The 26,137-nt window shown below is 41.6% G+C and overlaps 1 protein-coding gene across 1 annotated transcript in view; it reads left to right on the top strand.

The window, feature by feature from the left end:
• The first annotated feature begins 11,392 nt into the window (after positions 1–11,392).
• Positions 11,393–26,137, top strand: part of dlgap3 (discs, large (Drosophila) homolog-associated protein 3) — a 93,116-nt gene continuing 78,371 nt past the window's right edge. The window contains exon 1 of the mRNA XM_039605131.1: positions 11,393–11,520. The gene's annotated coding sequence lies outside the window, so the exon portion shown is untranslated. The remainder of the gene's footprint in view (positions 11,521–26,137) is intronic.

Raw genomic sequence — 26,137 nt, 5'->3', positions numbered from 1 at the left:
GTGACTCCAGAGAACACTGAAGAAAAAGACAGGGGCTATGAAAAACCCTCTTTTAAGTCTCTCTTTTGCCACACTGCACAGAAATTAGGGGAGGGAAAGAAAAGTGTGCTGTCTTTTGCTGTCTCATACCTTTCAAGGAGTCTGCAGCTGTAGAGTCAAACAGGACTCCATCTACTGCCTGACAGAAATGCCAGGATGTTAAATCCTGTGCGTGTGACAAACGCTGAAAAATACCCTTGGTCCTCTTAAAAGCAGGCAGTTTGAGTGTCAGAGTTTGGAAGCTTAATTGGCCAATATGTCAGTAGTGGAACAAGGCGCGAGAGAGGTGCGGACATCTGCAGAGCGCAAGTGCATCACCCTCCAAGGCCTCTCTGATTTACAAGATGTTAAAGCTAAATGTGCACTCCATTCTGATAGTCACTTTCCCTGTGGTCAATTCTGCGTCGAAACCCAAGTGTGAAAGGTGCGTGCTGTCCTCATGTTCTTTTAATGTGCCCCCTGAGTCCTAACCCCTGTGCCTTTTGGTAAAAAAAGGTCAGTTTCTAACTGTAGGATGTTACTGACAAATTAGAAATATGATTATCTGTAAATGTGGTTTGGAGTTGAGCAGAACAGTGCTGTGGTGGTTAGCAGTGGTGAAACGCAGTAAGAAGGGCCTGGGTTGGAATGCAGATTTGAAAGGTTGAATGGTTGTCTGTCCATCTGTGTTAGCCCTGCTGTAGATGCATAAGTAGAAGAGAATGGCTGGATGGATTATTTGGAGTTGCAGCTAGGACTATACACAACTTTTGTAGTTTTGCCTCTGTGGATTTTTAACCTTTTTGCATTAGCTTTTTAGGAATTACAGCCATTTTCATACACAGTTCCCCATTTTCAGAGGCTCAACATTAATTGGGCAAACTAAAATAATTTTAAATATAAGGATTAGTTTTAACACTTGGATGAAAATCCTTGGCAGTAAATGACTGCCTGGAGTCTAGAGCCCATGGACATCATCAAATACTGTTTCCTCCCTGCTAAGCCTTTACCGCAGCCATCTCTAGCTGCTCCTTGTTTGTGTTTCTCTCTTTTTACTCAGTTCTGTCTTCAGTAACTGAAAAGCATAATCTGTTGGGTTGCCTTTGGAAACTCTTGGGTTGATTTTGCAGTATGCTTTGGATTATTAACCATTTCACATGTATAGGACCGTTTGATCAGTTTTGCAGCATTTAGCTGAATATTAGCAGAGTATAGCCTTGTGCATTTCAGAATTGATTTCTGCTGCTTCTGTCAGCAGTCACTTCATCAGGAAACACTACTGATGATAAATATTAAGCACTGCGAGGATCAGACTTTTGGTCTTTAGTGTCACCTGATGCTGGTGGCTGTGGAAGGGTATATCGTGAGCCGTGTGCAGAGGAGCGCAAGTGCAGCAAGAGGTCAGCTATGCCATTAATCTTCCACTTGCTTTGCTAAGAGGTTTGGCCATCTCCTTCCATAATTGCAATGAGTATTAGCTACATTGATTCAGGTATCTTGGGCTGGTTGCATTCAAGGGTATGGCACACTAACATGCTAACTTCAGTAAATATCTATACAGTTCAAAACATGCTGTCAAGTCTTCACATTTTGTTGACAGTTATTTTTTTTAATCTTTTAAACCATTTTTAAACTACTTTAACATCTGCGAACTTGGCCAGGTCTCTCTTGTAAAAAGACTGTGATCTCAGTGGGATTTCCTGGTAAAATAAAGGTAATAGTAATTGCACCTTAAAGTTGTGCACATTGTGAAGCTGGATGGCAGCAGTGGAAATGTCCAAACTATATTATTATAAGCCTTTTGTGTGGATGTGCTGATGTTTATTTTGTGTGTGAGCATTTTTGCGCAGGCACAAAAGGGTAGGAGAGTTCCCTGAAGGAAAGACCTCATTCCAAGGCCGTGGCTGTCGATATTACAGCTACAAATCAGACCTCCCACACCGCTGAGAGCAGCAAATAGTACACACTCCCATGCACAGGCACACTCTCGCAGACTCCATCGAGTACGAGAAAGTTTTATTACCAATCTCTGCCGATACAGCTCCCATGCTACAGTTTAGACTGTGCGAGAGTAGTTTCAGGTCTTTTTGCCTTGTACATCTAGTTTGTGCGTTATGCGCTTATGCATGCATGTGTGTTGATGGCTATGTTTTTGTTTGTCCGGGTCAATGTGTGTGGACATTTCTGGGCACATGTGTGTTTTACGTGCACTGGTTTGGCCTGTTTGCTCAGTTGGGAAAACAGATTGTGCTCTATCTGGACAGGGATGTGCGGTGTAGCAACGGTGGAAATTGCTTATCATTTGACACATTTTGTCTCTGTTGCCATTTGCAGAGCATTTACAGAGGATCGCAAAAACCCATGATGCATTTCTAATGCTTTGTGTGACCTTTTGCTTCAGATTCGAGTGGTTTGACATGCTCATTTCAGCATTATATCACGGATTATCGAGCATATGTGCAAAAACAGTCACATATTCTGTTAAATGTTTAGCGTGGTGTTTGAATTAAGAGAAAACTTCTGAAAAGATTTTCCCTGTTCGTTTACATCATGCTTAAAGGAAATTCAAGCAAAGAGCTGTGACTAGTTAGTTAAGACTGATCTTAGTGACATCCCCATCCCACCAGTAGATCACACTGAATTAGCAAAATATCCTCTGACAAACCTATGTGGCATAGAAGCTAACCATCTGTAATCATTATCCATCTCATGAAGATTTGCCATATCTATGCTTATAGATAGAGTAAATAGAGAAATTAGGAAGCAAAAAAAAGGGGGTCATGGGTGGCTGAGGGAGAAAGACCACAGAGACATTTCCAACCTGTTAATGCCAGTAGATGGAGGAGGTGTGAGACAGACTCATATCACAGTTGTGTCCCTCACATGCACTTTCCTCAAAGTTGTGAAGTTGTGAGCTTGGACTCCCAACCTAACCTCAGACATTAGCTTTTCAATGTGAAAACACAAGCAGATGCATCGCTTTTAAAACAAAAAAACTCCTGAACATGTTAATTATTATAGAGAAATAATATCAAAACATTTCACTTGAATATTTTTTCTTTTAATAAAGTAATGCTCTAGAAAAATAGAAGTGTTACTTCTTATTTATAGTAATGCAATGTTAAACCCAGTCCAGATTCCAATTCCACTGCTCCTGATTCCAAATCTAGATCAGATCTTGGTTTTAGTTACTTGAATGTGTGTGGTTTATGTGCTAACATAGGTGTGCTACATGATTTGGTACATGCCACTTATTAATTTATCTGTAGTGTCACTGAACACATCTTTAACAAATAAGGATATTAAGTATTGATGGGTATAATGAAGCTTATGCATAAGTTCAATAAGGAAGATCTGCAGTCACTCATCTGTCTGCTTCCCAGGTGCTGGCAGCTAATCTAAGCTTTACATCACTTCCACTTTCCCACGCTGTCAAGCTGACTGTGACATCACAGGCGTAGTCCAATCAGCTTTCTGCTGGTCTTCTTCAGGCCAATCAGCCGTCACTCTGCGTACTTTAAATCTTCCTGCGCATCTGTCATTCTTCCTTGCAGTCGCCTTCCTGCAACCCACCTCCTCCCCATCACTGCCTCTCATCACTCAGGCTCCATTCAAGCCTCCATCTTAAACTCCACCTCCAGTGTCTAGACTCCAGGGGGTCCTGCCCTAATCCCTATTACCACTGGGATTCTGTTCTGCTGTGCTTGGCCATCAGGGTCTAACCGCCAAATACCTCAAATTGAATTCTGTACATCAATAAATAATGTTGTCAGTCTAACCAAACCTGATCTTTAATTGTTTACAAACTATCACAAAGCTTTCATAATTTAACACTGTTTCAGTTTTTTTCAAATTATATTAGTGGCCAGTGTCTTGTCGCAACATTCAGAAAAACCAGAATTCTCAAAACCAAGCCACAGCTCATCTTCAAGCAAGACATGAAACATTACTCTGAACAAGGCTTTGTTCACAACCTGTTACACTTTGATTGGGAAAGAATTGATCTCATAGCTGAGATCAGAGGTGCACAAATCCCTCACACCTTTAGATACTACAAATTCAGCAGGCTCTGATGATTTGTAGTCTCTCTTTTTAAAACTAGCAGATGATAGTACTGCTTCTCCAGTTACTTATCTTTTTAATCTTTCTCTCGATACCAATGAAATCACAACCATATGGAAATGTGTTTTTCCTCACCCTCTGTTAAAAGGCCCCCCTCCAAATTATCTACTCTTGTTAAGATCATAGAAACCCTTGTTATTGAACAACCGAAAGAGCTCCCTGTTTGTATATACGATTTTAATTGACTTTAACTCCGGTTTCAGGAAAAAATACAGAACAACTACTTTTATCGATTCAGTAGACATCAAACAAAACTGTATAGCCCTTCTTTTTACTCTAGCCAAGGAATTTGACAGAGTGGATCATCAATTTTTAAAGCAGGATGGTCCAAAAACCAGAAAAGGAGTCCCACAGGGATTGTTTCTAGGACCACTATAAAGTACTTTGTTTTTATATAAAACAATCTTGATCATAATACCATCACAGCAAACTTTCATTTTTATGCTTATTTTATGGTGACATACTGCTCTGTACCTACACATAACTGGGTTCTCTATCAGCTATAATCAACTTTTAATACCATACAATGCCTGTGTAACTGAAGACTTGTTTTGAATGCCGACAAAACTAAAACACTGAGGGTCTCAAATGCATAATCAAAACCATCTAACTGTTCATGTATCAATATAGTTCAGAGCTCTGAGTTTTAGTTAGTATCTCAATATATACGTTTAGGAACTAATATTTATTTATTTCTGTCTTTTACATCTCACATTTAGGAAGTCATGAGAAAACTTCAATTGAAACTGTGTTTTTACTTTAGAATCAAGCCTTGTTCCCACCTTAATGGGGAGGCAAACGAACTCAACAACTTCTTCAACAGATTTGACCAGCCCACAACTCCCCCACCCTCACCCTCACCCTCACCTTTACTACAGAGCCCTCTCCCCACTCTCCTACCTCCCTCGCTTCCCCCCCTTCCTGACACTATGACACCCCCCTCCTCCAACCCCTCTCTCAACAGCAGGACATCTCCTCCCCCCCTTCCAATCATCTCCCAGTGTCACAGTGGATCAGGTCAGGAGACAACTGAGGAAGCTTCGCCCCAGAAAGGCAGCAGGCCCAGACAAGGTGTGTCTTAGGATGCTAAAGGCGTGTGCTGCTGAACTTGGGGAGCCGCTACAACGAGTCTTCAATCTCAGTCTGCGACTGGGGAGAGTGCCCGCCCTATGGAAGACATCCTGCATCGTCCCGGTCCCCAAAAGGAACCAACCCAATGAGCTGAATGACTTCCGACCGGTGGCACTGACGCAAGGGCGTCGATTTGGCATGGACGGAAGGGACATGTCCCCACCAATATCCAGCGATTACTGAATTGTCCCCACCAATAATTTGATCTCTGCGAGTAAAGAAAAACAAACCCGATAGAAAGAAAAAACGATCTGTCAACGTCTCATTCACCCAGCGGTGCAGAAAGATTTAAATTACGTTCTTTCCTACGTCATGTGACAAATATGGCCAATGTGATTGGCTGTGCCTTTCAGGGAGCTCTGTTTAGTTTTAGCAGCGGCAAGCCTGCGCTGCGAGGAGGAGAGGAGGATGTCAGCAAAAAGGAAGAACCTGGATATAAGAAAGTATTTTTCAAAGAAACCTGTAAGTCACTTAAAGTCAAGTTCACTCATAAAATGTGTCCGTCATAATAACGTTACAGGCAATACCAGGCCATACATGCCAACCCTCCCGATTTTCCCGGGAGAATCCCGAATTTCAGTGCCCCTCCCGAAAATCTCCCGGAACCACCATTCTCCCCAATTTCTCCCGATTTTCCACCCGGACAACAAAATTGAAAAATCATATCCTAGATTGGCCCAGCCAATTCCAGTTTCCAACAATAGCCGCTACTACTGCAGCTACTCAGTATTAATATTACTCTTATTACTCTTTCTGGGTCGCGAAATAAACTTTTAACATATTTTCAGGCGAGAATGTAGTTGTGTAAACTTCAAATAACTTAAACATGTTATTGTTTGGCCTTTTTCAGTGTTTTATTTGTTCGTGAGTAAATCGGTTTGGCTGAGATTAAAGTTATTAGATTAGATTAGATTAAATAAAACTTTATTAATCCCTCGGGAGGGTTCCTCCGGGATTTTCACACAGCTGAATAAATGTCGAACAGAAAACTGATTAAACAGAAGTGTGAGATGGTCGAGAATCTACGCAAGCGCCCGGTTATATTTTATTTTATTTAGACAGCAAGGAGCAGACGGCAGAGGTGACGTAATTATGAAGGCTAGATCCCCCAATTTCACAGTCGCTCATTTCCGGTCTACCCGGCTTTCGGAGGACCCGGCCCACTTAGACCGCGAAGGCCGGGTCCTCAGGTGGACGCACCCTCTGAATTTGGACACCCCGGCCAGTGAAATTTAACTTATTTTTTTTCCGATAAGTAAACACTGTAAAAACCCTTTGAATGTCTCCCTAATTCTCAGGTCTCAAGGTTGGCAGGTATGTGCTAGGCTTTGGCCCACATCAGTCTAAAATTGTATGTAACCATGAAAAAAGTGTTGCCGTGTCCACCAGGACAGTATAGTATAGACAGTATAGTATAGACAGTATAGTATAGACTCCTTCACATAGTGGACATTGAGTTGTTGTGTGGGGCACCACTAGTCCATGTCTGTTGCTGTAACAGTAGTTCATGTTTAGAATAAAAAATCCCAGCTCACTGAGTTGATCGGGGCAATAGTGCCTATAATGTTGCATAATTTTACTGAGAGATCTTTTACTTTGTGGTCATCTTAGATGAGTAGTTTTATGGACAAAAACCAGCAGGTCATTCAGTGTTCCCTTAGTGCTAATGTATCAGAGATGTTGGTGTACTATAACTGAAGTAATGTTGTTAAGTCCTTAAAGTCATATTCTTTTATTGTCATGACTGTGTTTGAAGCTTTTTTATTTTTGTATGATACCTGATTTATATGGAATATGGCTGAAGTAAACTAAAGTCTAAAATCAGTCATTTGTTTAATAGTAATTTAACATTATATAATTCACATATAAAACTATGAATTGTAATTTTAAATGGTTTAAAAGCATGTAGAATAGCATATGTAGGCAAGTATATTTCTCCTTTTTTTATCAAGAAGCAAAGACAAAAAGGAAAAAAGAAAAAAAGAAACAGGGCAGGGTTCGGTGGTTGAATCATCCGTCCCCACCAATGCCAAAACCAAATCTACGCCCTTGCACTGACGTCACATCTTATGAAGACTCTAGAGCGGCACTTCCTCAACCTCCTCCGATCACAGGTACAACATGCCCAGGACCCACTACAGTTCGCATACAAGGCGGACGTCGGAGTGGAGGATGCCATCCTGTACCTCCTACATAGAGCCCACTCACACCTGGATGGGGGAAAAGGCACGGTCAGGATCCTGTTTCTTGACTTTTCCAGTGCCTTTAATACCATCCGGCCCTGTATGCTCCAGGAAAAACTGAACAGGATGGAGGTGGACCCCTGCCTGGTCGCTTGGATCTCCGACTACCTCACTGACAGACCACAGTACGTCAGGCTGAAGGACATCACGTCTGACACTGTGGTCAGCAGCACAGGAGCACAGCAGGGAACTGTGCTGTCCCCTCTTCTCTTCACCCTGTACACCTCTGACTTCTGCTACAACTCTGAATTATGCCATATTCAGAAGTTTGCAGATGACACAGCCATCATGGGGTGTATCTGGGATGATCAGGAAGAGGAGTACAGAAGTCTGGTGAGGAAATTCGTCACATGGAGTCACACAAACCACCTGCAACTCAACACCTCAAAGACCAAGGAACTGGTTGTGGACTTCGCGAGGTCCAGAGAAGGTCCACTGCCAGTTCAGATAGAGGGGGAGGAGGTGGAGGTGATCAGCACATACAAGTACCTCGGGCTGTGGGTGGACAACAAGCTGGACTGGTCATGCAACACAGAGCACCTGTATAAAAAAGCCCAAAGCCGACTGTACTTCCTCAGGAGGCTGAGGTCTTTCAATATCTGCAGGAAGCTCCTGAGGATGTTTTACCAGTCGGTGGTTGCTGGAGTACTTTTCTATGCTGTGGTGTGCTGGGGGAGCAGCACAGCAAAGAAGGACTCATCCAGGCTGGAGAAACTGATCAGGAAGGCGGGCTCTGTGGTCGGCATGAAGCTGGACACTCTGGTGACAGTGGCAGAGAAAAGGACACTAAAAAAACTGCTGGACATTATGGACAATGCTGGGCATCCTCTGCACACGGCCATAAACAACCAGATGAGTCTGTTCAGTGACAGGTTGCTTCTCCCAAAGACAAGAACCAACAGACTTAAAAACTCCTTTGTCCCACAGGCCATCAGACTGTTCAACTCCTCTCTGGAGGGGAAAGGGAGGGGAAACAGGAGGACAAAGGAGGGGGGAACAGCTAAGCTGTAGTGCCTCTTCACTTCACTGTGCAATACTTTTTGTTAATACTTTTTGTTAATAGTCAACGGTGCAATAGACTTCAATACTTGAAATGTGCAATTCACTTGTATTCTTATTCCTATTTATTCTATTTATCCCCTTTGTATATTTTATTTATATATGTCTCTGTATTTATATATGTGTGTATATATAATCTGCTCACGCTCTGTAACTTCTGTCGGTGCTGTGCTTTTGGAAACCGAATTTCCCAGAGGAACCCACCCGAGGGATTAATAAAGTTTTATCTTATCTTATCTTATCTCTTATCTCTTCTCTAATGTCTGTGCTGAATGATGATTATTTATATCCATGTGTTGTCTCAACTCTTTTATATGCCAGATTCTGGCTATGATGGAACACTGAGATTTATTACGAACCTTTAATCCCAAAATGTTGATTCTGTTCATCTGGACGTAGCGTTTTCAGTGGAAGAAACATTTTGTCACTCATCCAAGTGACTTCTTCAGTCTCAGTCTCTCTTTATAAGATTGAGCTGACTGCAGGTTTCCCCAGACTGAAGAAGTCACTTGGATGAGTGACGAAATGTTTCTTCCACTGAAAACGCTACGTCCAGATGAACAGAATCAACCTTTTAGGATTTACATACCTGGATTATTAAGCATGCATCAAGACACGAACCTTAAAGCTCTTACCCACCACTGTACATGGCTTGCTTGGTCTGTCATTGCATAGACATAACCACTAATATATTCTTTTCTGTAAGACTGTTCTTGATCTGCTGCTATCGGGGGAAAGTGGTTCAGCAGTGATATCTCAAGGGTAGCCAAGGCAGCTTCGGATTGCCTGTCTACCTGCTGGGAGTGTTTGTTGCCTCATAGAGGAAACATTTGGTGCATCAGCCTTTCACTGAGTAACTCAGAGTAACTCTAACTGACTACAGCTACATTGATTTTCTTCGTTTGTTAAATAGATTAATGACATTTACCTAGTTACAGCAAAGCACATCTGGATCTTTCACTCTAGTGAAAATTAGGCTCTTTTAAAGGTTATATACTATATCTGAAATTCTCACTGTTTTCTTGTTTTACTCTTGGGTGTTAAATCATGTATCTGACTATTAGTTTGCATACTTTCAAGCATTCACGCATGCACTTAAAATAATGCCGCCAACAACTATAAAGATGCTGTGACAATTAACTCCCACATTATGTATCATCATCATCATCTTGATCTTGAGGGTTTGCCATCTTTTTTTTCTGAAAAATTTAGCATTAAATGTACAATGATCAATGGCATCCAATCTGAAATAATTCCATGTAATGTATTTTATATTTGTCTAACATACAATACAATGGGGAGTGTTAGTAACTTCCTGTTGACGCTGGTGAATATTTTGAACAAAGGATTTCATCTGTACAGAGTACGGAGTAGATGTTTTGAATTGCTTCGCCTCATTGTTCACTGTTTATTTTTTCTGGTACAGGTAATTCTAACACAGAAACCACGCACGCTGCTTTTGTTCTGCATCTCTATTTTAAAACATATGTTTGAATTGAATGTTTTGTACTGCAACCTTGGTGTAGTTGAAACGCGCGTATTTGTGCTTCTGGGTCATGCAGTGGCATGAATTGAAGCATTGTCAGAGTACTGCAGTTTGTTTGCTGACAGAAGCCTGTGATACTGTTCCTACAGCAGCATACAATATTTTTTGATGAATATATTATTGCAGTTTATGTGTGTGAGTGAGAGTGAGTCACCCACACAGTAATATCCAAGCCTTAGATCTCTGAATTAATAAAGTTACATAAAAAAAAAAAATCAAAACAAAATTCTCCAGGAATCAAAAGAAGACATGCCCCGAATCGTCACATAGGGAGAAGTCTGGGTCCAGGCAGCTGCTCTGTCAGGCTCCTGCTCCACGATAAAGTGATCCATGGGGAGAGAGCTGGACTTTGGTGGAGCAGCAGTCTTCTTCGAATTGATTTGGCTAAGTGGCCATTTATTGTAATTAGCTAATGAATGGACTGGTTAAATGGGACAGACGCAGGGTTGTTTGACTTAATCCAGTTTGGAAAAGAGTTTACTGGAGAGCAGTTCCCCTGTTGCAATGAATCAAACAATGTGCTTCATTGGTTTTCTGTTATAGAGATACATAGTGCTCACTTTGTCTTGAAATCTGCATTCATAAATCTGGATTTGTAATAGCCTGGAAGCTACAGCTGTTTGCCCAAAGCAGCCAAAAGGTCTGATTATAAGAGATTTTTTCCCGCCTATACTGGGGGCAACTAGCATTTACTGTAAAACAAGAAGGCTAAACCAACGTGAACAGATTTCATGATCTATTTACATTCATTATTTACATTATCTGGAATTACCCATCATAACTGCAGAGGACAAGCACTCTTTAAATGATCGTAACTCAGTTACTGTTTGTGCTTGAGAAAAAATTCAAGTGGTTTCGGAGAAGAATAGACGAGCTTTATGGGGATATCACAGTAGCACAAAGCAGTCATATTCAACACATTCACATGGTACTTATCTTCTTAATATAATATATAAAAAAGATGGATAAAACAGGAACGTTGTGTCATTTTTTTCTATTAATTACATTGGTATATTATGAATGTAGCAAAAAGATATAAAAATACAGTTATAAGTCTAAAATGTATGCACTCCACAAAGCCAAGCAGTGGACCCTGTTTTTGCTGGGCTGATTCTGGCCCCCAAACCTTATGTTTGTCTGCTATTGCTAATTTCGCTCTGTAAAATCTTTCAGAGCAGGAAGTGTGGGAATTTGTTTTTAACTGAGCTTTCTGGGTTTGGTTGCACATTAAAGTTAACATGGCCGTTTTAATTCATAACTGTGCCAACGTGGACAGTTGTCTGCAGTTGACCTCTCAGCCATGTTTAGTTGGTTTTGGAGCATTTTAAGTGGAGCTGTCTGACATGTGAAATGGCTAGCTGTGAAGTACAGCCCATCCAAGAAGTTGGTGCTCCAGTTTTGGTGAGTGAAATTCTGAATTCTTGATTAGCTTGTTACTGAGCACTAATTAGCAGGTGTCTGTATCTGTGGGCTGTAGCAGTAAATAAGATTATAAATTATAATCTTACATTTGACTCGAAAAATAGAAAAATGGCAGCTGTGAAAATAGCTACAAGCCACCGGGTGACATCAAAGTGGCTACATCTATCTTATAGATGCACTTTAAGATTGCAGTTCTAAGCTATCAGGTTTAACACCAAACACCTTGACTGGGGGTTGAGGCTGTTGGTCTGGAAATATTACAGGAAGCTGTCATGTAGCAGAGGCTGCTTGAGAAAGGTTTAAAAAACACAGTAGGTGTAAAACCCAGAAAGGCCTCTGTTACTGCACATACATCTGTTAGCATGAGCATTTAGCTAGCTGTTCTCTTAGGCAGACAGAAGGTATGTGACATAAGAAGCTGGCAACATCTTGCGTGATTTTTTTTAGAAACTGACATTCAAATAACTGAGATCACTTAACGCACGTTTGAGTTCACCTCTATTTGCTACTGTAAGCAAATGGCTAGGAAAACAAAGGTTTGGCAGGGTATGACTGATAATGGGAAAACATTTATCCTGTGAAAAATCTCCTTCATTAAAACCAGCATAGCTTCAAAGCTATTTATTAAATTGAAAAGTAACACTCAGCTAACATATTTTAATTAGAGGAAATGTTAATATGGCTTAATTTTTCCAATGACAATGCATGAATTTATATTTGTATTTGTGGTTAAGATCCCTTGGACAAGCTAAACAAAGCACAATTAGGTGTTAGTGTAGCAAAGGGCTTCATGGAAGGGAAAGGGAAAAGAAAGGTGAAAATACCAAGGAGAGAGAGACGGAGAAGCGAAAGCCGAGTGGAGATGCAGACTTAGCAGAGCAGATGGTTTCAGCGTTTTTTGCCCGGGGCGCTCCGAACTCACAGAAATGACTACAAGGAAAAAGAGAGAGACAGGGAGCGATGATGAGCAGGAACACTAACTACACATCTGCCCTTCCCTTCCTCCAGTGCTTCAGAAGGGCAGAGGGAGTAGACAGAATACTGGAGGAGTTTTGACAAGCATCAACAACACTGTGCCGCAGTGTTCACGGCAATCACAGTGGACACATGGCATCCATCATCCCACGATACGTTTAACTAGCGCTCTTTGCAGAAAGACGTGATCTGCAACTATCGGTCGCGCTTATGTGTTTTTTGTAGGTGAGGCTGAGTGCTTACAGGAGCATTTTAAATAGGAAATGCAGCAGAGCTTCAGCTTGAGGACCCGTTTGACAGCCAGTAAACTTGGTGTTGCTTCACCTAAAAAATACAGTGTGGACAAACACACACACACCTATGCACTGGCTGGCTAAGTGAACGGTGAATGATAGATGAGAGTGGAGCTTTGCGGTATTGCCATCTGTTCAGACACGAGATAGAAAGAGTTGAGAGCTTGCGGTTCGTTGAGCTTCAAGCCCATCGCAGCATCCAGCTCATCTACTGTATACGCTCCACTGATACCTGGTGTGTGTGTCTGTGTGTGTGGACCAGAGCCTACTGTAGGGAAGACTGATTGCGTCTTGCTCTGTAGTACTCTTGCTTGATATCGTATCATTTACAGTATGGTAATATCTGGCAGCATTAGTCCATCATCTCTATGCAGAAGTTGATCTAAAGTCAATTCAATCTGTTTCTTTTCTCATTGAAAATCGCTCACCGTCTTACTGCTGCACAATCAATTTTCTCTGACTCTCCCCGGCCTCCTCGTCTACATGTGCATCCTAACTCCCTCTCCGTCTCCATTACACGCCTGCCATTCTCTCTCTTTACACACCAACGGCCCCTTTTAGACGCAATTGCTATCAATCGATCGTCTCATTTCTACACTTTTACCTCTTTCTGAGTTCGGCGCAGGTGAGAGGGAAAGGTGGGATTTTGTTCAGGTGTCTCTGTCTGAAAGGGAAAGAATTAAAGAAGGGGGAGGGGGTTGATTATAAGAGTGAAAAGTGGGATGAAAGTGCTTCTTGAAAAGCGAAGAGTACGATTTTTTTATTTGGCTCTGAATTGTCCGACGCGTCTGGATCCCCTCGCAGAGATGACTCACGCAATATGACATGATGACACAGTGTGAACAGCCACAGTAAGACCAGCCAGTGAACAATATGACACACAGGCGCAGATGCATAGAAAAACAGCCTCGCGAAGTCAAATACAGCGAAACGCAACGCTATTTTGAGTGCTCCATTCGCTGCTGCAGTGTTTGTGGGTGTGATGCAATCACTCCATTCGTCACCCCCCAACGCTTCCTGATGACTGGAAGGTTATCGGAGGCATGTCATAGCCGAAAGCCAGCAGACAGCTTTGCCCTTTACAGCAGAGTATCGTAGCTAATTAGAGACTATGAGTATGTCACTGGACTTCAGTGTGTGTCTGTGGCCATCCAGCCGTGGCTGCATGAGCCTCTTAAACACAGGAGTGCTTTCGTTCCACTCACCCTTTCAGTGGGACCTTTGAGATCTGATCCTAGGTTTTACTGGGAGGCCAGGCTGCCACACAGGCCCTGAGAAATCATAGCTTTATGTTTTGAAAGAAGATATTTATTTTTGTGTGTGTGTTTTCTAATCCTGCTATACCACTCTAACTGACACAAAGACATTTTTGCCCATTTACTTCAGAGTTTGTATCAGCTCCATAGCTGTAAAGCTCAATCAGACTGCTTTTCGAGGAATCACTACTTCAAAGAATTGGCAGATACTTGAATAGTTTTCTTAACGACAAACTGACTGTTCAGCTTCTGATACTGCTGCAACCACCTGTCAAGCTTTCCCATCGCTAATGGCTTGTAGCCAGTGTGAGTGTGTGATAGCAGTCACACGTTGACAGCTGAAAATCTGTAGTCATCTTTGACACATTGAGACCTTAATTTTTAGCGGATGAGTCAGATTGCTAGTTAAACTTGCAGCTGTAACTAGCATATTTTATTGCATCAGCTAGTTAAAAACTGGCATGAGTTAGTTTTCATAAGCTGACTAATATGTTTAAAAGAAGAATCTTATAATATAATATTCCTCCTCCTTTATTTACATGGGGTCGCTATAGCAGGTTACTCTGTATGTTAGGTTTACCAGAATTTTACACTGGATGCCCTTCCTGACACGACCCCAAAGGGATATGTGTCTCCTCCCATGATCGTACTGGGGCTGGTTCATGTTTTTGCAGCTGTAGGGCTGCCACGATTAGTCGACTAGTCACGATTACGTCGACTATCAAAATCGTCGACGACTGATTTAATAGTCGACGCGTCGTTTGAAGCTTTGTAAGATCACAAAAGACGCAGGAATCAGTAGTATGATTTAAGAGTGTAATAACGGACTGAAACAGAAGATGGCAGCACTGCATGTACAAGGATGCCAGCTGCCATTAAACACCGAAGAAGAAGAAGTAGCTCTGTCCCAGAATTCACAGCGCAGCCCAGCTAAATTTCCAACAATGGCGGCAGCTAGTTAGTTTTAATATTACTCTTATTATTCTTTCTGGGTCACAAAATAAACGTTTAACATATTTTCAGGCGAGAATGTAGCTGTGTAAACCTCAAATATCTGGTCAGTTTATCAAGACACCACATATTTTCAAAAGCGCTCCGACGTTTTCGGAGACGTCTGTTATCCACTTGCTCGATAGCTAGCCGGGGGCAAGGCTCACTAGAGCCCGTGAGAACACCGGACTCCCGGCAAATCGTTTTCAAACCCACCGCCTCTTTCTCTACTCAGGTTAAACATATATAAGTCACTTAGATAACTTAAAAATGTTATTGTTTGGCTTTTTTTAGTATTTTTATTTGTTCCTGAGTAAATCGGTTTAGCTGAGATTACAGTTATAGTTTTACACAGCTGAATAAACATCAAGCAGACAACTGATTGTCAGAAGTGTGAGATGCTTGAGAATATACTCCGGCGTCCAGTTATATTTTAGATAGCAAGGAGTTTATTAAACTTCACCGAAACAATCTACAAATTTCATTAAAATTTAATAAACTATCATCTTGTCTTTATTTTTACTTAGCACATACCTGAAACACTTAAAGTTGTAAGCTAATGATAGTTATATAAGAGCAGATGCATGCTGGTGCAATAAGCTGTACGTTTTACGTCCAATAGATGCATGATCTGATTAGTCGACTAATCGCAAAAATAATCGGTGACTAGTCAACTATCAAAATAATCGTTTGTGGCAGCCCTATGCAGCTGTTGGATGTGTAAAACGCTGCATTATGGATTACTATACTACAGAGAGAGTGAGGGACACAGGGAGAGAGTGTGACAACCTGGACACAAAAGGGGAAAGACCAAATAAGCAAGCAAAAGAAACAGAAAAGTAGATAACTAAACTAGGAAGCACAGAGGGAAGTAATACTAAACATCAAAGAACTAGGCATAGAAGAACAAAAGTATAATCACAAATAAATCCAGACATAAATGAAGATGCAATATAATATAGTCCAAAAAACCTCAAAACACTGGTAGCAGACCCAGGGATCCTACGATAAAGTCCCTAAATAATACAAAGAAACCCCAACAATTGGACGACCTCACTGCGTAAACGATTTGGTGACAGTGGGAAGGAAAACCTCCCTTTTAATAGGAAGAAACCTCTGGCAGAACCAGGCTTAGTGAGGGGCAGCTATCTCCCGCGACCGGTTAGGGGTCGTGGCAGATGCACGTTGAGTGAACTGGTGATTCATAATTGGCTGCGGGTGTGAAAGCAAAATAGACAAAACAACTAAAGGTCATAGATTCAAGTGCTTTATATGAGTGTGTATGAAACAGAGAGGTGTTGCTTTGAGTGATCAGTAAAACTATGAAAGCGGTATTTATCAGTGTCACCCCACATCTATAGTTTAGCAGGTTACAGTTCAGGCAGGCCACAAAGTCAAGTTTAGTTACAACCCTGTCAGGTTAGTTGAATGCCCACCCACATCAAACGGTGGGTCAAAAGTACACTTCTGTCCCTCTAATCTCATAAAACACACACACAATTTCAGCTTGCCGCACATCCCTGCAACCCACCCTCATCACAACACCAACATTTCATTTTGAGGCCGACTTAATCAGTTGTCTCGTTAATTTCTTTTGACTTTAATAATTTCATTGACTGAAATATATGTTCGATTTTTCAAGCTGCAGGCTTTATCAACCATAAAACAGTCTCAGGTGGCGTCGGCTAGGCTGTAAAATCCACCAAATCCAGTCATGCTACATTAGGCAAACGACTACAGCATGTGCTACTCGTGAACACAACCTTTAACCTGAACAAATTAATGCTGCTAATGATGCACAAGCCTTTTAGTATTTGCTCTTTTTAATTTTTTTTTAATATATTTTTTGCTCTTGGAGTCAGAATGTACACATTTCTCTGTAATTCCATTTACATGGCCTAACTTATATATTAATCGCTTGAAATCCCCACTGTGTATTATAGGAGGCTGCATATTCGTTACCAAGCCTAATTCAAGGTTGAACAGATGAAAGTACACATGCACAGCACTTTAAACTTGAAAGTGCACCAATACAAAAGCCTATAACACATTAAAAGTGTTGGAATGTACTTTGTGCTGCGCCCAATTTCACTGGAAGTGCATTCTCTATTTCAGCTTCACCTTTATTGAGTGATATGAGAGCTTTTCCAGCTTTGAGAGTCTCTAGACTCAAAACAAAAGAATCTCTTGCGGCTATATCATTGCATGCTGTTGTGCAGAGGTTCCAGCCAAAAGTCTTTTTGTCTTTTGACTGTGCTTCAATATGCTATAAACACAGGAAACTTTTTGGAGAGATGAAGGCGCTAGAATAAACACTAAATGATATAAGCAGTTCAGAGTTGAATCATTTCGAGGTGAACTTCTTTTAGAGACTGGGCTTAATTGATCCCATTATGACAGGATTGTATCTAGGCATACAGACATAACTTGAAGCGACAGCCAGGGGCATCTCAAGTCGAGAACCATCTCATTGGATTCCAGTTCATAGTGTCTGATAGCATTCGCAGTTTCCAGCAAATGCTTCCTGGCTAAATGGTAACAATTCCCCTGGGAACAGTGTGATACCACACCCCCAAGCGAGAACTTCGGATGGCATCGTCTCGTTACTTCTCGAGGTAAACAGACCGAGACTGCGGGATATGCTTACCGAAAGTGAGGCAGGTTCTCATCCCATCGTCCTCCTGCTCTTTAAAGGCTACTGCTGGGAAATTTTGTGTGAAGCCATTTCATCAGGAGCAACTTTGTCTCAGCTTGAAACTTGCACTTGTGAAGTACGGTACAGGAAATCACTGATGCCAAGCTAGGAAAAAAATCAAGATAAAAAGGCTGCAGACAAGGGCAAGGGAGGGAGGACGGAGTTCACAACCTGGTGAGTCCACAGTGAGCTCTGATCTCAGGCATCAGCTTTTATGGATATAGATTTAAGAGATGGGACTAATTAGATGAATGGCGCTCACGCTTTCTGCACTTTAATCCTTCTAGTTCTCCTAGTTCTAATCTTCTAGTTTATTTCAGAAGTGATTTCATGAACCTGTTCTCTGTCTGCAAAATCATATATGCCCAGGCTGACTGCATGCCATAAGCATATTTGATGGATTGAATTTTTTAAGGGTCAAGTTTGCACACTCTGTTTGCACTCTGCCCGTAACCTCAGGCCAGCAGAGAAGAGAAAATCGGCTGAAAGAAGCAGAAAGTGAAGAGAAGGTTAGCCCAAAGTGTGCAAGACAGAAATGTGGAGAAGTTTCATTTCTTTTTCTTTCTGTTTTTTATACTACTGCCTGGGAAATTGTGTAAGGCGGTACATGCTGTTTTTCTAATCCTCTGCTAACAGCTCACTCTTTCCTCTTCACTAGCTGGTAATATTTTTTTCCTCCTTCATTTAACCTCCATCTTCTGATAAGTGATGAACATCAGAGGCGCGCTGAGTTTAGGCAGTTTCTCTCGCTCTCTTTCGCTCTCCAGCTCTCCTCTCGTGCTTTCCCAAAAAATGAAAAAAAGAAATCAAAAATAACTGAGCTGCGGGCTTTGCTGTTGTGAAGGACAGCAGGGAAATGTAACTCTATTCTAAGTTACGCTCCTGCTGCTAGCGCACTGCATAGCAAATTATGCTTTGTGCAGCTTGTGGAGCTCGCCTCCGATTTAATGAATTAATAAAACTACAAGAACAAAAGGATGCTCTCTTTGCAGCAGGCCTGAACTCATGAGCTCATACTTTATAATCAGTGCTGCTGCTTCAGTGCGTGCATTCTGTATCTGTTTTGGCTGCATACATGACTGTGCATATGGATATATGCTTGTGTCAAGGGTTCCCACCCATATTCTCGTGCAAAATATATGTCACTGAGTGTTTTGAGTAGACTAGAAGCGAGTGCGTGGGGACGGGTAGTTGTGCAAGGCGGCGTCTCGTGTGAAACTCTTTTATAGTACACGATTTGGGGGAAAACACTGTCATTTTGGAAGTGAACTGCTATGTAGAAGTTTGACCAGCGCATAAGAAATGCATGAATTTAAAAGAAGCAGCAACATGCTCCCATGAACACTGCGGGGTCTGGACGGAGATCAGGTCTGACAGCTTTCTCTGGCCAAACATACATATTGCATTTGTTTGTGTTTTTTGGGGCGAAATTCTAATTCGTATCCGAAACAGATTTTAAGCGGAACTAAAAAACAGACTCTCATGAGCAGTGACACAAAAACTTAACTGCACAGATACACACAAATACACAAGCAGTGACATGTCAGGCCTAACATGAATCGCTGTGAAAATATTGGCCTTCGACATGTTTATACAGACTGTCAAGTATGAAAAATTGATTAGCAAAATGCCACGTGCTATCATATTGGAAATCGGAAGCGTTTCAGCGTGTGATTGAAGATGAAATGAGTCCGAGGCGCGGGCGACACACGCGTGGAGAGGGAATGAGAAATGCTTTTTTGTGTCTGTGTGGCGCGGCGTCTTCGCGTGTGAATGCTTCCCGGTGTGTCAGCACTTTGTTCCCGTGGAGCTGCTGACAGTGTGTGGATGTTCTTGCTCTGTTTAATGAGCAGATCTCGGGATTAACACGGGAAGATAACGAGAAACAGCATTGCGGGGAGAGAGTGAGAGTGCCAGTTGTTCGAATTTTCAGCGCCCTGCTCGTTTGGCTGCGCGTCACAGTGGCTTGTGTTTCCATGGTCCAGAAGTCAAGGTGAGCTGATAGATTCGAGTCCAACTAGCTCGCTATACGTGACGCCCATTTCAGCTGCTTATGGGAAAATCCAACCAACAGATAAAACACAATTACTACTCATGGTCCACAAACACATTGGGAGAAAGCAACAGCAACACTTCTATGTTACTAAGTAACAGGGTAGGAGCCAGCATTGCCGGACAGAGAATGTGCCCCCAGTCAGCTTCTCCATGATAACAGGAGATTATTATAGCTACAGGAAATGAATCAATATGAAATCATCCCCCTCAGATGTTATGGATACAGCCAGTTGTGTTTTCTTATCGAGTTGTCAGGCATCATGAAGGTAACAGGAGCTTTTTCCACTAATCCATTCTCCAAAAACTGAGAGGGTTCTAATTCCTCGTCCTCATAGCATGAAAACATGAATCCTGTAGCAACTGGGTTTTTTTGTGTGAGTGTTTTTTTAACAAAACACCTCAATTCTTTTTTCTTTTTTTTACCTGCTCCTTGCAGAGCTTTCCCTCGGGTCTTAATGCATTGAGATGGATTCCTTTAGATCACAGCCACGTAGTACAGCGGGAGCCTCACAGAACAAATTCTACTCTAATCCCTGTATTGCTTAAGGGCTACAAGCCAAGCAGTAAGGATGGCATAGCACATTTCCATGGTCCACAGATGAATCTCAGTGGGAGAGAAAAATGAGTTATCTCTCTTTTTACTTTGCTTCTTTTATCTCGGTTCTGCCTCTGTGTGAAGCCGTGGTAACTTTCTGTTTTTGCCTTTTTGTGTCTTCTAAACTTTACCGCTCGTATGAGTGGACACAGAGGCATTTAGCTAATGCGCACAGACACTGGCATTTCTTCCCTTCATTATCGCTTGGGTGGCATTTTTCACATCCATCTACTTTTTGCAGTTTCACAACCCCTGTTGTGCATGTTCAAGCACGGGTATAATGTGCAGGCCTGCAAAGTTCAGAAAGAGCCAGGTCATTAAAGGTTCTCTTTATGGTTTTTTTTTTCTAAATCACCAATACACGAACAAATTGCATCCAGATTTTTTTTAAAAACCAAAAAAACCCAAGAATGTCACCAAGTCTTTCATTTTGCCTCTACCAGCCTGTGAAACCACACTGTATGTGATTGCTGGATTGTGGGCTAATGTTACAAACTACCCAGTGGCAACTGGTGACTCAAAAACATGACAATGATGAAAAACAGACTTTAGGAATAAGCTTTAAAAAAACAGACTCCGGTAAAGCTACATAGCAGAGGCCAACAATGGATGTGGGACAGGACCCCTGGAGATTTGGTTGAGGATCTCTAACTGGCCAGGATAAGGTGGAAATGCCGTTAAGGGGCGGGTCACACACATGCAAAAGTCAGAATGACAGAAGAGCACAGAGATTTAAAGCGTAACAGACGCTGATTTGCTCGTAGAAGAAGGAGATTTTGAGAGTGAGTTTGACAGCGTGGGAAAGCAGAAGCGATGTAAAGAATAGACTAGCCCAAAAACCCGGGAATGAAGGCAGATGAGTGAACACAGATCTTCCTTATTGAACTTGCATAAAGGCTTCATTTAGCTACTTATTATTACATTCTATCATTACAAGCCTCATAGCATTCACATCGTAGTCAGCTTTGGTAATTTCGATAAACTGGCCTTTTAAACAGCCCAGAGTGAGAGATATAAACACATATATTTCACTTCTATGAAGCTGGACATTCAACAAGAATAACAATACCACGAATTATGAATTACCAGGCTGCCTGTTGCCATGTTTTCTTCGTTACAATGACACCATAGCTACAGCAAATACTGACTTTGTATTTACTGGAGACAAGGGGGAAAAGCAATAAACCAAACAATCAGTAGTTTTGCCTTTAATAAACAGATTAGATTGTTCAAATAAAAATAACCCGACAGCTGTCTAACTCAGTCTGAAGTCTGCTGCTGTGTAACAGATGATTTAGCTGTAAAACTGTTACTGTGTGACAGCTCAGCTGTCTGAGGTGCTCCTGACTGATCCTGTCGGTGTCATAACTAACTGATCGTTATGAATAATAAATCAAATTGCTACTCTTGTACCACAGGTAAAGCTCATATAATCTGGATTTATTAAAAAAGAAGTGTCATGAAGTGTTATGAGTTCTTTGTTATGAATTAGCGTTAGATTCACTTTACATGTTTAAAGATTATCTTCATAACAGCTGTAGGTCCTGATGAATCTGGTATTCTGAGAGCATTTCAGAATTAAAGGCTGTCTGTCTTTTTTGGATACTATAAATATAGAAAAATCCACTCAGTAAGCTGTCCACTCAAATAAAGACATCCTCCATGCTGGTAGCGGCACATTTTCCTCACCAGGATACGATGCTAGGTGAGTGAAGCCATGGGTTTAGTCATGACAACTGATGCAGTGAGGACCAAAGCTGTGCCAGTAGGGCAGAGCCCTCCACCTGTTCCAAGTCCATTAGTTTAACTGTTAAACAGGCTCTCAGAAATCCTACATCAGGCTAACTGTTGCATTGGCCAGTAAAAATAGATAGATACTGCTTGGTTAAAAACTTTAACTACAAAGAACTGTTTATGTGTGTTTGAAAGAGCCCATTAAATTGACATTTGTAGCTATGAAAGTGCACTAAATTGATATCAGAGGTACATAACTACCATGACGTCACCCATTTGTGTGACAGATTTATTTTACAAGTTGTACAGAGATTTGGTAGTTATTTCCTCTTGTTTCAAAAAGTAGAGGAAGACCAAGATACCAGACCAGATAGGGTTAGCTGGCTTGCCTTAGCTTTGCTGCTAATAGCATATGCTATCTATACTGTTTATAGTATATGCTATTTATAATCACATTGATTTGACCAAACAACAAATGATGTAACCTTACAAAGCAAATGAGTAAAGGTCTAAATAATGGTTGCCTTCATTAGTACTAGCTGACAGAGATGCAAGGCAGGGTTGATTAGCCTGCTGTGACTTAGCTCACAGCATATTTCAAAGGGTTGGTAGCTTTGGTCACTTTTTAGCCTTGTTGTCGTTACAGAAATGCTTCGATATCACAGCATACATGGCACAAAGTAAAAACAAGTTGTTGTTAATAACAACAATTTTTTGGATGTAATCCAGCAAATCATTGACAAAAGTCGCCATTCCATCTATTTCGATACTCCTGAGATGGATTGAAATGGATGTGGAAAAAACGGGTAAAGAAAATCCTGAAGAGAAAGCGAAATCTCTTCGTGCGTGTGCTCTGGTCACCCGTGTTGTCATCACAGGAAATAAGGTAATCACCTCCCTCTAATGATGCGGTTGCTCATCGCCGGGGGGGCAACCGTGGCCCCATGGAGGTCTGATGTTGACAATCACCACACGCGCCCGCAGCAGACATACATCAAGACGCTCACGAGCATGACAGCCAATTAATGAGAGAGATGGGATGGAAGGATGAAGGGGAGAAAAGAACGAGAGTAAGATTTAAATCTGCAACATTCCTCATTGTCAGAACTCTTCGCGCCACTTTGCTCCCATCTGCTAATTAGTGTTTGGTTGTCCCTCACTTTCTCTCTCACTCTCTCTCTCTCTCTCTCTCTCTGTGTCTCTCTGCCGGGTTTAGGTCTTTTTGACACTTACATTGCGATTCTGCTGTTTCCAGCCTTTTTCTTGCTAACTGGTATAATTTGAATATACATGATATATAAATTCATGTATGGTTTCTAATTGGGATTTGTTGCGGCTCTGTTTTACATCAGAGGAAAAACACACTTATCCAGAAACAAGCGCAATATGTTGTGTTTATTTTCAATATATACATATGTTTAAAAAATAAAAGACAACCAGAGGAAAATCTGAGGGTTGCCACTGGATGCTTTTGTTTCCATGACTTTATGCTTGCTGCAATTAATGTCCACACAAGTTATGTGTGGACGTGGGCGTATATATGTATGAAGCAAATAGGTGCAGCAGTTACCTAGAGACTGACGAAGCTGCTGTGACAGTGCTGGCCTTTAGCTGAGCACCATGTGATGGAGTATTTTACATCCGCCCCTGATACGCCGTATCTTCCATCTGCAAAAGCAATGCATTAACCCAATATGACACCAGGATGTGCGTACCTGGATTCCCCCTTTTTTTCTAATCCCACCTCTGCTTAAAGGTCACCGGATCACTTGTTTTTGCAAATAAAACTCAGACACACAGTTACGGGCGTCCTCCAAATGGCTGTCCCCGAGCAGGAGAGGCATGCATGCAGCCAGTTTTGATGCTCGTTATACTGTAATTAGACACACAAACCTGTGCGCACAGTGCAAACAGAAATATGCAAATTGCAGTTGTGGCAGCCAGTGCATGACGAGTGTTACGCCCAGCGGTTCCGCTGAAGACAACAACAGGTTGATGACGATTTAAAGATAATCACTTCCTCTCTTCTTTATTTATCTTCCTGTTTTCTACTCTCTTATTTATTGCTTGTTTTAATGAAAAAGATTGAAATATCCAAAGAGGGCGAAAGAGGGAGAAATACGCCCTTACTCTGTTTTAATGCCCTTCCTCTCCATCTCACTCCCTCATCTGTAATGGGGCTGTTTGATGATACACTTCTTTTTTTCTTTTCTTTTTTTGGGTGGCGTGTCCTTTTACATGAACAAAATCCGTCCATAAGTGCCGTGTGCCTCATCTTTGAGCGGCTGCATTTTAAACTCAATTAGCGCCCGGCAGACACAAACACAAACACACACAGGCACGCACGAGCACAGCAACAGCTAATTCGCTCTTGCCACAAATTAGAGTGCAATACACACATGCATGCGCACGCACCTGAGTGGTGAGGCTAATTTGCCCGAGCGGACCTGTGTGAAAGGAATAATGAGGCTTTGATGACTTCACTTGAAGAGCCTCGCTCCTCGCTGACATCATCCGTGACCCTGGTGTGACCCCTCAGACTTTGCTCTGATTCATTCCCCACCTCACATCATTGCCACCCCCAGAGGAAATTTTCTCTCTCCTGATTGGCTGAAGTTTAGCTGTGCCAGATAGAGTGAAAGGTGGAAAACTACCACCAGTTCTCAAAGGCTGTGAATCGGATATGATAGAGAAGAGGAAACACTTTTTTTTGTAGCTGCTATTTGGATCCATTGAGAAGAAATCTTAAGCCACTGATGTTTTTCTTTTTTTTTTTTTATGTGAAATAAAAAATCCAAAGTGCACTTGAAAATTGGCTTGCTCACTGAAAAGTGAGCAGAAGAAGAAAAAAAAGGAAATCTCCTAAACAGCTGAGGAAAGAAGGCTGAAATAAATCAAACGTGATTCTGTGCACATGTCCTTTTTATTCAAGTGTTACAAATGCAGCCAACATCAACACCCCGCTTGTTCTCATGGAACAAGAAACCATTAGCGAAACGTGAAAAAGGTTTTTGAAAAAACAAAAATTTCTGAAGAGAGCATCTCTTACGCTGAGAATCGCAGCGGGAATCAGGCTGCAAAATCTTTCCATGTGAACATTTGAATGGGAGCCCTGGTTTTACTCTCGAGTCAAAGTGACTTCTGAGAGGCGAAAAAGGGCTGCAAGCAAATGAAATCAGTAAAAGCGCCATCATCGAACAAATTTCATCTTTTTAGCCTCGACTGTTGCTTATTGGTGTGAAAACGAGAGCAGTTTAACTTGCAATCGGAGAACGATAAGTAAAATCAATGAATTTTAAGCCCCTGAGATGGTTTGAGTGTAAAGCAAATAATTGAACTGTAAATGGTTAAAGCAGCTGACGCGCGGGTTTCAGCTGTGAGCCAAAAGTCACAAATTTGTCAGTAATTCCTCATCACAGGGTGCAATTTAATCCTGCTTTGTCAGATGTCTCTGGAGCTACATGCACAGTGACCTGTGGAGTTGATGCCTTGATGTACCGGAAATAACAGGTTGATGGGATGGCTAATTCATTTTTTACTCACTGGTGACATTTAGGCATTACAAACTAAGTGTTTAGGTTTATGAAAACGGTGTAGTTTTGGCTAAAACTCATCTTTCACAACACTAACCCCACTCGTTGACATATGTCAAGTTGGGAGGGCTAGATCCCCGTCTCTATTGCCATAACCTTTAACGTAAAGGGCACACACACCAAAGTACACCTTCTCGGTAATAGAGTCACGGCAGCTGCTCTGAGGAAACCGTGCTACTCGACACCCCGGGGACGAGAACTGAATTTGTTGAAGGCTCAGTGGATGAATGCAGTTAGGATTTCCTTTAAAGCTGAAGAGAAAACTGAAGAGCGAGTTCAAATTTGTGCACTGTAAATAGCTGCAATGCCTGCTTTATGAACTTGACTCAGTCACCTCTTGTTTTATATCATCATGCTTTTCATTCATTTTCGTTTATGGCTAATTTTGACCTCCTTGCAGTATTTTTTTT

This window comes from Oreochromis aureus, linkage group 22 (genome assembly GCF_013358895.1).
Source record: "Oreochromis aureus strain Israel breed Guangdong linkage group 22, ZZ_aureus, whole genome shotgun sequence".
Classification (NCBI taxonomy): domain Eukaryota; kingdom Metazoa; phylum Chordata; class Actinopteri; order Cichliformes; family Cichlidae; genus Oreochromis; species Oreochromis aureus.
The sequence above is the reverse complement of the archived record's forward strand: the minus strand, read 5'-3'. Positions and strand labels throughout refer to the sequence as shown.